The sequence below is a fragment of the Pteropus vampyrus genome, unplaced genomic scaffold (genome assembly GCF_000151845.1).
Source record: "Pteropus vampyrus isolate Shadow unplaced genomic scaffold, Pvam_2.0 Scaffold22, whole genome shotgun sequence".
In the NCBI taxonomy this organism is placed as follows: domain Eukaryota; kingdom Metazoa; phylum Chordata; class Mammalia; order Chiroptera; family Pteropodidae; genus Pteropus; species Pteropus vampyrus.
In genome coordinates this window covers 8,004,802-8,015,265 of record NW_011888803.1, presented here as the reverse complement: position 1 = coordinate 8,015,265, position 10,464 = coordinate 8,004,802, and positions in this window count along the sequence as shown.

Genomic DNA, 10,464 nt, shown 5'->3' with positions numbered 1-10,464 from the left:
CTGAATTACCTCAACCTGGAGGAACGACTGACCATTTATGGATGATTTCATAGTTGCAGAAACCAACATGCATATTAAACTTTTTATTTTGAATCAGTTTTAGACTTGCAGAAATCTGGCAAAAAAATAGTACAAAAAATTATCTTATAGCCCTTAACCCAATCCCCTAATGTTAACATCTTACATGATCACGGTATAATTATCAAGAATGAGAAATTAACATCAGTACAATATTATTAACTAAACAACAGACCTGATTTGAATTTCACCATGTTTTTTCCATTAATGTTCTTTTTCTGTTCCAGGATTCTATCCAGAATCCCACATTGCATTTAGTTGTCGTGTCTTTTTATCTCCTGCAGTCTGTAAGTATCTCAATCTTTTATGAACTCGATACTTTCGAAAAGTCCTGGTCAATTGTTTTGTAAAATCTGGATTTGTTCTGTTTCTGGAATCATGTTATGCATTTTTAATACTTTGTTCTTCTCATCGTATCAAGGGATTAATAAGGTTGACATGTCTTACTAATAGAGATGTTTTTATTAATCACTTGATTGGTGTCTGCCGAGTCTCTCTACCGTCACACTCTTTCCACTTATAGTTCATAGGAAGTTTGGGCGCAATACTTAGACTTTTGACCAAAAAAATTCTCATTTTAAGTTGATCACAATTCTTAGCCTCTTCACGTGTTCGATTTCCTAGTGTAGTACCGTGGTTACTCATCTATAGCACTGTGACTCCAGACTGCCTCATGGTGCTATAGTTCATGTGGTGCTCATTAAGTATTCAATGGATATGGGTGAAAAGATCCACATTGAGACATGACCACCAAATGCAATGTGTAAGCCTTTTTTTGCTCTTGATCCAAACAAATCAATTATAGAAGGGTGTTTATAAGACAATCCAGCAAATTTTAACATAGATAGATACTGAATGGTATTAAGAAATCAAGAATGATGTTAAGAAATTATTAGTTTTGTTAAGTGTGATAATAGCATCGAGATTATATTAAAAATAACTTTTTATTGTAGATATGCATACTGAACTATTTACAGGTAAAGTGATATGATGACAGGGATTTCATTTAAAATATTCCAGGAAAAAAAGTGTGGTGAATGTTGGTCATCATTGAAGCAGGTGATGGGCACATGGGGTTTCATTATAGTTACATATTTTTTATTCTCCAAATAAAAAGTAATAGTTATTTTTTCAAAACTGCTTGCTTATCATAGTTAACTTGCCTCATAAAATACCCCATTCCTATATTACTATAATATCATTCTGCATTCTAGTAAAATTGGTCATTTCTCATACTATGACTTCAAGAGCAAAGATTTATTCATTCTCAATATCTGGGTGGATGCTGCCTTTGGGCTCTCAGCCTGAGTGGCATCTGCTCTCTGTGGCTTTTTTTCAGGGACACTTCCCTCTTGAGTAGCATTTTTCTCAGGCAAACTCTTCACTGAATTGCTACAAACAGTCAGTCGTTGGCAAGTACTCACATAGTTTTGTTCCTGGTATTTCAAAGTATAACATCACATTTCTTAAGTCTACACATTTCCATCTACCTATCCCATCCCTGTCTTCAGCAAGTACTCCTTGCATTAATGTTAATATTTGCTCAGCTCTTCCTAGAGATTTCAGATGCTATCTGATGCCAGAGTTGCATTGGATAAGTCAGTTAGCCTCTGTGAGTCTCAAATGCTTCATTTATATAATAGCGTACACCTACCATATAGGTCATGAAGGAAATTTCAGAGAATAATATGCATGTTTCTGTTCTATTTGTGATACATTGAAGGTCCTCAGTAAACATAACGTTTCTTCCATCCTGGTCAGGCCTGCCCTATATGGAAGCACTATATGGACATACATGGGAAAATCTTGCTCTGGTGTGCAAGCCTGATAAAGAGAAGCCCCGGTACTGGCACAGAAAGACTTTCAGGGCCCTGCACATGAGACCTGGGCAATGTAACTTTCTAAATGGCAGAATTGTTGTCTCACTCAGTATTATAAGTTATTTCTGGAATCTGATGTAGCTAGAAATATAAAAGACAATAGTATCATAAGTCTATGATCTTTCTAACCTGGCAGATATCTCTGAGACCACTATAAATGAATGAGCAAGTATTTAGCCAGGCAAATCTGCCCACAATCTGGTCTAACTCACCCCATGTCTCTGGCCCATTCTTTTCCATTTTTCTTCCTCTGGCCCATTCTTTTCTATTTTATTTCCTCTTTTCATCCTTTCATGTAAATGGATGTATCTACAGTGGTTTGTTAACTGTAAAGCACCATACAGAACTTATGTTACATTGTTTTATTTTTCAGTACCCAAACTAGCCTATACGTGTCACATACCATCATTTAAAGTGCTCATTTTATTTATTTAGGGTTTTATTTGTTGGTTTTGTTTTGGAGAGCTTTTTGTTTGTTTGCTTTTTTGCTTTTTTGTTGCTGTTGTTTTGGTGTCTGTGCACATTCCAACCCATAAGGGAATCAGTGGTATTTTAAAAACCTAGCTGGCCTCTCAGCGTGGCTGAAACAGGAATATTGTTCTCCTGAGAGCTGTTCTCTGCAGCATGCTACCTAGACTCGCTCAGGTGAGAAGTGGCTCAACTACCAAGTCACATGCAGCATGCAGAGTGTCCTTGTGACTTTTGATTTGGGGATCAGATCAGAAACCCCCGAGTGGTTCCTTTGTTCTAACGTATAAGACTCGTCTCTCCAGAGTGGCAGGAACATGGGCTTCTGACTGAAGCTCTGGAGGAGCCCCGCCCCAGGTCCCTGTGTCGTGTGTAATGATGTTTTGCTTCCCAGCCTGAGTTCTGAACCTATTCAGAAAAAAGACAAAAGATCAGGTAGTTAGAAGCCAAAGTATTGCATTTATTGCTCATAAAGTTTAGGTTGGAAGATCTAAATTGTGTCTATTGGCAAATGGAACCTCAGCTTTAGGTATGACGCTTTCAAGGCAGTGCCGAACCACAGCAAGCCTCATCCTGCAGAGACAGATCCTGCCCCTGAGGAGCTGAGGAGAACATGTGCTCACAGCAGATCAGCCTGCTCCCAAGAGGGAAAAATGAGGTACTGAGCCAAGCTCCCAGTTTTTCATATCAAATTCAACAAGCAGAAGGAACGTTGCCATAAACCAGTCCTAGCCAAGTCTTTTCTCTTAAAGTCTTCTTGAGGCAAATGTTTATAGAATGACAATTTCCTTTAAGAGGGGACATCTGATTACCCTATAATCAATTCTGTTCTGACACAGTAATTAAAACATCTCTATTCCATGCTCTTTCTGGTGTTTACCACAAAACCAAGCTGCGTTCTGGCATTCACACCTCCCACCACTACAGTCACTTCTTCCGTTTACCTAACACCCAACACCTACTCACCAACAGCTGTAGTCTGAGGACACGCAGAACAGCGTGGCCTGAGTTAGCATTTCCTCTTAAACTATTTAAATACTACAACCTTTCCCTCTTTTGTCTTTACACGGACACATTCTGTTGGCAGTTTCCCTGTTTTTGGACTTTAATGTCATTAAGTGTCCCATGGACCCACAACAATAAATGGAAAACCTTATCATTGTGGGCCTTTTAAGGTCTGTTCCATTTAAATGAGTCATACTATTAAGTAAATACACCATTTCCTTTAAACCCTCAATCAGTTACATAAGTACTAAGAGTTCGCTCTGACCTTGCGTTATGTTAAGGTTTTTTTCCTTGTTCTGTAAAACTTCCGTTCTTGGATTACACATTTATAGGGATGATTGCCAATTTCTCCCTTTGCCCCCAGAGGTCCTTCCCTGAGCACTGCACTGTGCGTGCATGCGTGTGTGTGTGTGTGTGTGTGTGTGTGTGTGTGTGTGTGTTTAATGTCAGCAAATAAATGTCACCTTTCCTGTTTTCTCAGCAACTTGAATCAATTCCAGTTTTCTACTGGGTTTCCCTGTTAGTGTTTGGTGTGTGTGCTTTGCTGGATTGTTCCAATAAACGTCTCACTCTGTTTCAAAGGCATTTAAGGTAAAGAGCATTATATTAGGAAGAACCTGAACTTTCTGATTCTTCAGAGGCTCGGCCTTCTCCTTCGAGGACCCAGGTGCTGGCAGGTGTTCAAGAGAAACTGGCAGGTAGTGGCAGCCTCCTTTGTGCTCCCATCATCTCAATAGCACTTTACACTTCTGATCTGTACATAGCCCCTGTATTTTAATGACTTGCTCTTCTGTCTTTCTCCTTATCTACTCTGTGAATTCCTCTAAGGCAAAACTCTGTCCTATTCTTTTGATCTGTTCCAGCTAACTCCTGAGTCCTAGTGGGACCTCAGTTAATATTTGAGGAAAGGCAAAGAAAAGGAAAGAAGTGAGGGAGATCAGAGGGGAGGGACAGGGTCCCAGCACCCTGGAATATATTACTACTTCTTTCTAAAAAGCTGTTCCCACACAATTTCCCATGGCCAGCTCCTCCTCTCTCTGTCATTCCCGTGTCTGCCCAACATCACCGCCTTAGAGTATCCTTTCCTGACTTTCTTCCTAAGGGAGCCAACACACCGGCGCACACGTATGCATACGTACAATCACTCTCTATCCTCCATCCCTGTTTCGTCTACTTCATGGGTCCTCACTGTCTGAAATTATTTCAGCTGTATGTTTATTTATTGCCTGTCTCCCTACACTATAATATAAGCTCAAGGAGGTACTATAGCTTTAGTATCTTAAATAGTGCCTGGTCTGTGGTAAGTGCCTTACAAGTTTCAATTGAATGAGTAAATGGAGAAAAAGAGACAGGAAGGGAGGTAGCGTGTCCTCTCTCACTTATGCCTTATTTAATCAACTTTAAAATGTAGAGTGGTGAGAACCTACACAGAGAAAAGAGAAGCTGTCCTGCCCTTTGCTCACCTGCCTTTCATGTGGACTGAAGGGTCCAGAAGGCATCTTTAGTGGGAGAAAGAGTGAGGGAAGCAAGAAATGTTTTGACGTATTTATCCTTCAAGATGTAAAGAAAGAATGCGGTGCTCCTATGAGAATCTAATGCCTGATGATCTGAGGTGGAGCTGAGGCAGGGATGCTAGCGCTGGGGAGCAGCTGAAAATACAGATAAAGTTCTCTCACTTACCTGCGACTCACCTCCTGCTGTGAGGCCTGGTTCCTAAGAGGCTACAGACAGTACCAGTCCACAGCCCACAGGTTGGGGACCCCTGCTGTAAGGAATGCGGTGATCCAGAGATGCAGAGCCATCCTATGTACAGTTCCAGTCACGCTGTCTATATGTAGTAAGAACAGGCTGAGCTTTTGGTACAATAATGGGGACACGGTTTGCACAGACACTCAGGCATTTAAGCAGAGAGGAGGGTTTATTTTAGATACATCATGGCACCCATGAATAGGTGGCACAATGAGGCCTCTGGAGGGCTTGGCACAGACCTGGAAAGCCAGGGGCCAGAGGCTACAATGCTGCTGTTCATCTAGCCGCACTGTCCTCATCTCTTCTTTATTCTGTGCATCTGCTTCCTTCTCTGCTCTCACTGCTGACCTGTACACAGGAGCCAAATATGGCTGCTCAGGAGGCTCAGGCGCCTTTTTCTCAATTCCACAGGGGAAAATCTGATGGATCCAGCTTGGGTCAAGTGCCCACATCCCTTCCAATCAGTTATGGGGGATGGGGCCATATTGTATGGGTATGGCAACTGGCGCAGGGTTCAGAGAAAGGCGGATGCGGCTTGGGATCACTCCGAAAACATTCACCATCTTTACCTTGGTCAACAGATGGTATACTACAGACTGTAAAAATATCTGAGAAGCAGTTTATTGTCATTTCCTTTCAAATATTTCAGATATTTTCTATTTGTCTTCTCTGTCATTAACCCACAATCACCTAGCACTGGAAGCGTATAATATAAAAGGCTGCCTTCTGAAATATTTGCTGGGTCCGTAGGGTATTGAACACTTGTTTCCAGAGTTAGTGGATCTAAAGCAGCAATCACAAGTCAATGACAGAGAAACATGTGCTGCCCGAAATTAGCCTAAGGAAGCCAAATGTTACAGAACTCCTGTGGGCAGCTTTCTACCTTCCTTTTTCATCAATTTTGGGGCGTGAAAAAACAACTGTTGGAATGCACCGAGTCAAACCACCTCAACAAAACAAGACAGTGTATCTTGAGTCCACACGAAACACACCTTTACATGGGTAATTATGAGGCCAGCTCACGCAGCCTTATGCCTCTGTTGCTGACTATTTCTGACTCATTCAAATGGTTTTCTGGTTACGTAGTCCAAGTATATGTGATACGAGAAGACACTAGGTGAGATCACACTATGGGCTTTTTGAACACCGGATACTTTTCAATTGATTTACCTTTGAGCAAACTGCTTCTCTGCCTTGAGAAGCCTATTTAATAGACTAGGGTGGGGCAGAGGTGAGGGTTAAAACAAGGTCACTTCAAGGAAAGAAGTTGAACATTAATGTAAGATTTGTCATAACTGTGAACAGATTTCTAGAGATAACATTTCCTTTGGAGAGTAATGCAGGTGTGTGTCCACCACTGTCCTGACTTGTTAGGAACAGTTCTCTCGTGTCCCACGGTACTACTTGCCCAGGTTTACTCCATGAAGACCCTCTAGGTGACCAAGACTTTAATCCTGGGGCTTTTAAGTGTGCCGAGCTGTTGGAAGGGGGCTTTCCACATGGAATGGGTGGGGCAGAGAGCTGAACAAAATCCTGGGGCACAAGTGGTTGTCTTTGGACCTACCTAATCACCATAGAGCTGTAGCCCACAGGCCATCCTCACCCTTGGTGAACAGGACGTCTAATCTAGGTCTCTAGGACAGGTGAAAGTCTCTAGAAGTATGAGCTGATGGGCCATGGGCCATGTTCCAGTGAAGCACAGCTGTCTTTCTTTCTGTCCTTGAGGTTCTTTCTTTCTCCCCATCCCCCAGTCCGTGGAATCTTTAGTCTGGGAGATAGAGCTTGCTTTGCAATTAGGCAGTTATACATCCGGCTCTTTCAGTCCTACACTTGCACCCGTGACTTTTGAACTTCAACACTATAAATTTGCCTCCTTTATTCTCTGGTTCAAGAGTGACATCCTTTTCTGAAAGCAGTGGATGACTCATATCTAGTTTTCTGAGCTGGGAGAAAGATCCTCCAGTGCAAGTGAAGAAAATCAGAGTGCGTAGAGTTGGAAGAGTTGTGAGGGTTGGGTGGGGGGAGTATGAGAACACAGAAATAATTCTTTAAAATATTATTCCACTCCATTTGGATTAGGCATTGTGCCCATAATGTAAGGCTTGTTATTGTGGGTGTGTGTTCTTGACATGGTTTCTTGCAGGGCTGCAAGACAGACATGTGGAACTTACATGGAGGAGAAAGCAGAAAAAGTAGCTGGACTTGGATTGGTCCAACACAAGTTGGGATGAGCTGTCAAAAAACTGACTGAAGAAACCAGATTTTGGAAAATGTATTGATATTAAGCTCTGCATTCTTTTGTCTTTTCAAGACCAGCGTGCCAGACCTCACCTCTAGCAATGAAGGTATGTTTTCCCTTGAAGTTGAAGTTTGTTGATTAGGATGGCCTTGTGCCCCCCGCTCAGAATGCCTTGGCACCCACCACTTCTTACTGACTCCTTGCCTAGGGCCCTATCCAGCTCAGAAGCACACTCTGCTTTGCACATGGCAGCCAGAAGTACCAAGGAGTTAATATCCCCAGGAGAGTGTTTGGTCAGTGACAGTTTGGAGCAGGTGGGTAAATCCACCAACTTTCAATTCTCAGGAAAGACAATTCTGAGGCATGTTTTAAATGAGCACTGTCTCATAGAAATATAATGTGCTTCACATATGTAATTTTACAATTTCTAGTAATCACATTTTAAAAAGTAAAATGACGCTGGTGAAATGAATTTTAATAATATCTAAGATATTACCATGAAAATATGTAATCAGTATAAAAATTATCAGTGAGATATTTTACAGTTTTTGTGTACTAAGTGTTAGAAATTCGATGTGTAACTTACATTTAGAGCAGACCTCATTTCCAATTAGCCACATTTCAAATGTTCTGCAGCCATGTGTTGCTAGTAGTTATCATCTTGGCAAGGGCAGTTCTATATTGTCCCTCAAAGATTCCCAATTGGATTGAGTGGTAATCTTATCTGTGCACGCTATCTAGACTTCTTCTCTTCCCTAAGGACTTATTCACTCTCTTATTGATGCTTTCTGGGATTATCTGCCAAATGAACTACTTGCTCAAATCTGTGCCTCTGAGTCAGCTTCTGGGGAGCACACCTAAAACATGATAGATCTAAGCCTGTAAGCTCTAAGCATAGCCACATCTCATGTTAGTTGTTAAATTACTCTCAAATTTAAACTTTATATTTCTATTATTTTTACATGGAGGAAATAAATGGTAAAAGAACAATGAGGTGTGTTCTCTACTGTGACGGCCTAGGAGAAGGGTCTGTCCATTCTTGAGCCTGAACGGCAAAGGACAGAACAGTTCTCTTCCTTGAGACCTAAATGGTAGTAGCAGTTACAGTGCCCACAGAGATAGCTGTGCCAAGCAGAGGGGCAATTTTGCAAGGGTCACCAGCAACAATGTGGCTGACTGACAAGGAGGCTGGGGGAGAAGAACACAAGGGACCCACTTGTTTTCACACAAGATGGCCCTGGGCACCGTCAGAGAAGCCATAGGACAGTTTCCAGCCGCCAAACCGGATAGGCCAGGGAATGGCTTCCAGCCACAAAACCAAAAGGAAGGTGTACAAACTACCAAATTTTATATTTAAAAGAAAATTTAAATTTATAGGCAAGAGTGGTAAAGTCATGACACCTGGATGGCATGTGAATTCAGTCCAAATCTGCTGTTTCAGTCATGATGACTTCAGAGAATTCTCCATCTGCACCTCTGTGAGCAACTAAGAAAAACAATGGCTGGTTGAGATAAAGATTTACTCTCATTGTTTATAAATGTCCCTAAAAGAGGTGCATGCTTATAGAAATCTGGGCATGACTTACAATAATGTCAAACAACGCTTAACACATAAAACAGCTCTATTAGGGTGTGGAGCAAAGCCTAGAGAGCAATTTTATATGAGTGAGCACTAAAATATTCCTAGAAGAAACCCGATCCCGAAATGTTCACATATATTAACAAAATCTTTTGTTATATATTTATCTAATGAAATGGAAATTCCTGCCTTCTTATTTGTATTTTGTCTCCAATTGTCTGAGGTAGAGTAGAACGGCCCGTTGAGAATTTAGCTTTATATTTCAAGACACATTTTTTTCTAAAGCCATCATCCCCACCAAATAAAGGCCTATATATTTCAACTTCCAGGAGCCAGTAATAATAAATGAAAAAATTATCATACAAAAAACTAGTCTAACCTTGCAGCTTTATTTCCTTACCTCTCGAAACTATGTGCCTTCATGAGCTTTTCCAAAAATTGAATTTAAAATAACAACATTTCATTTTGGCTTACACAGCACACTCTTCTGAAATTACTCTCTCTAAGATCACGAATGACCTCCTATTTTAAAACCAGGGGTTCTCTCTCTGTTCTTATTCTACTTGAATTTTCTGTACCATTCAAAACAAAGTTTTCTTTGTTTATTCCATTTCAATAAATATTTATTTAGTACCTGCTATAAACTGAGCACTGCTACAAAAACCTTGAATATATCAGAAAATAAAACAAAGACCTCTGCCTTTATAGAGTTTACATTAGAGGGGAGGAGAGACCATAAGCCATAAGCCTCAGTAAATGATAAATTTTGTTAGAAGATAGAGATCAAACTGCCTTTCTGAGCAGCAAGGAAAGGACTTGGGCTTTGAAGGCTGGAGATTGTGAGTCAGAGGCTTGAAGACAACAGAAAGCCTAGAAAAAGCACAATTGGATTTTTTTTTTCTGTCAAAACAAGGGCAAAATGCTATTCCAATTGTAAAAAGGTTGTTGCTTTTTCCACTGCTGTTGGAACTACCTGTAGTTGAAATAAACATCAAAGATTCTAAGAGAGCGTTGATGGCTGATAGAACTAAACTAATTTTGACTGCAACCCAGATCATCACAAGCATTTGTTTTTGAGTTTTTAGACCTGGCACCAAGCAGTTTAAAGCGCAGGCAACTAGCTCAACTAGGTGCACAATGCCCAACCAAAAACGCAGAATCAACTGCTATTCTTTAGTAGTAGAGAGTTTTCTTTCTGCTTTGAAGGTAAGTCTACAGGGTGTGGGTGCTCCAATATCTGGGGAGGAGATCTAAGGGCTAAGTTTCTTCAAGGCAGCAGAGTTGAGGGAAGAAACTGCATTGTGGCCAAGGAGAATCAAGGTCATCATCAAGAAGGTGCTGACAAGCATCAGCTCTGAAGGATGAGTTAATAAAGACAATAAGTCTCAAAATAATAAAAGTGATAATTACTAACATGTACTGCTGTATGGTATATGTAAGAGACTAAGCACTTTACATGCATTCAA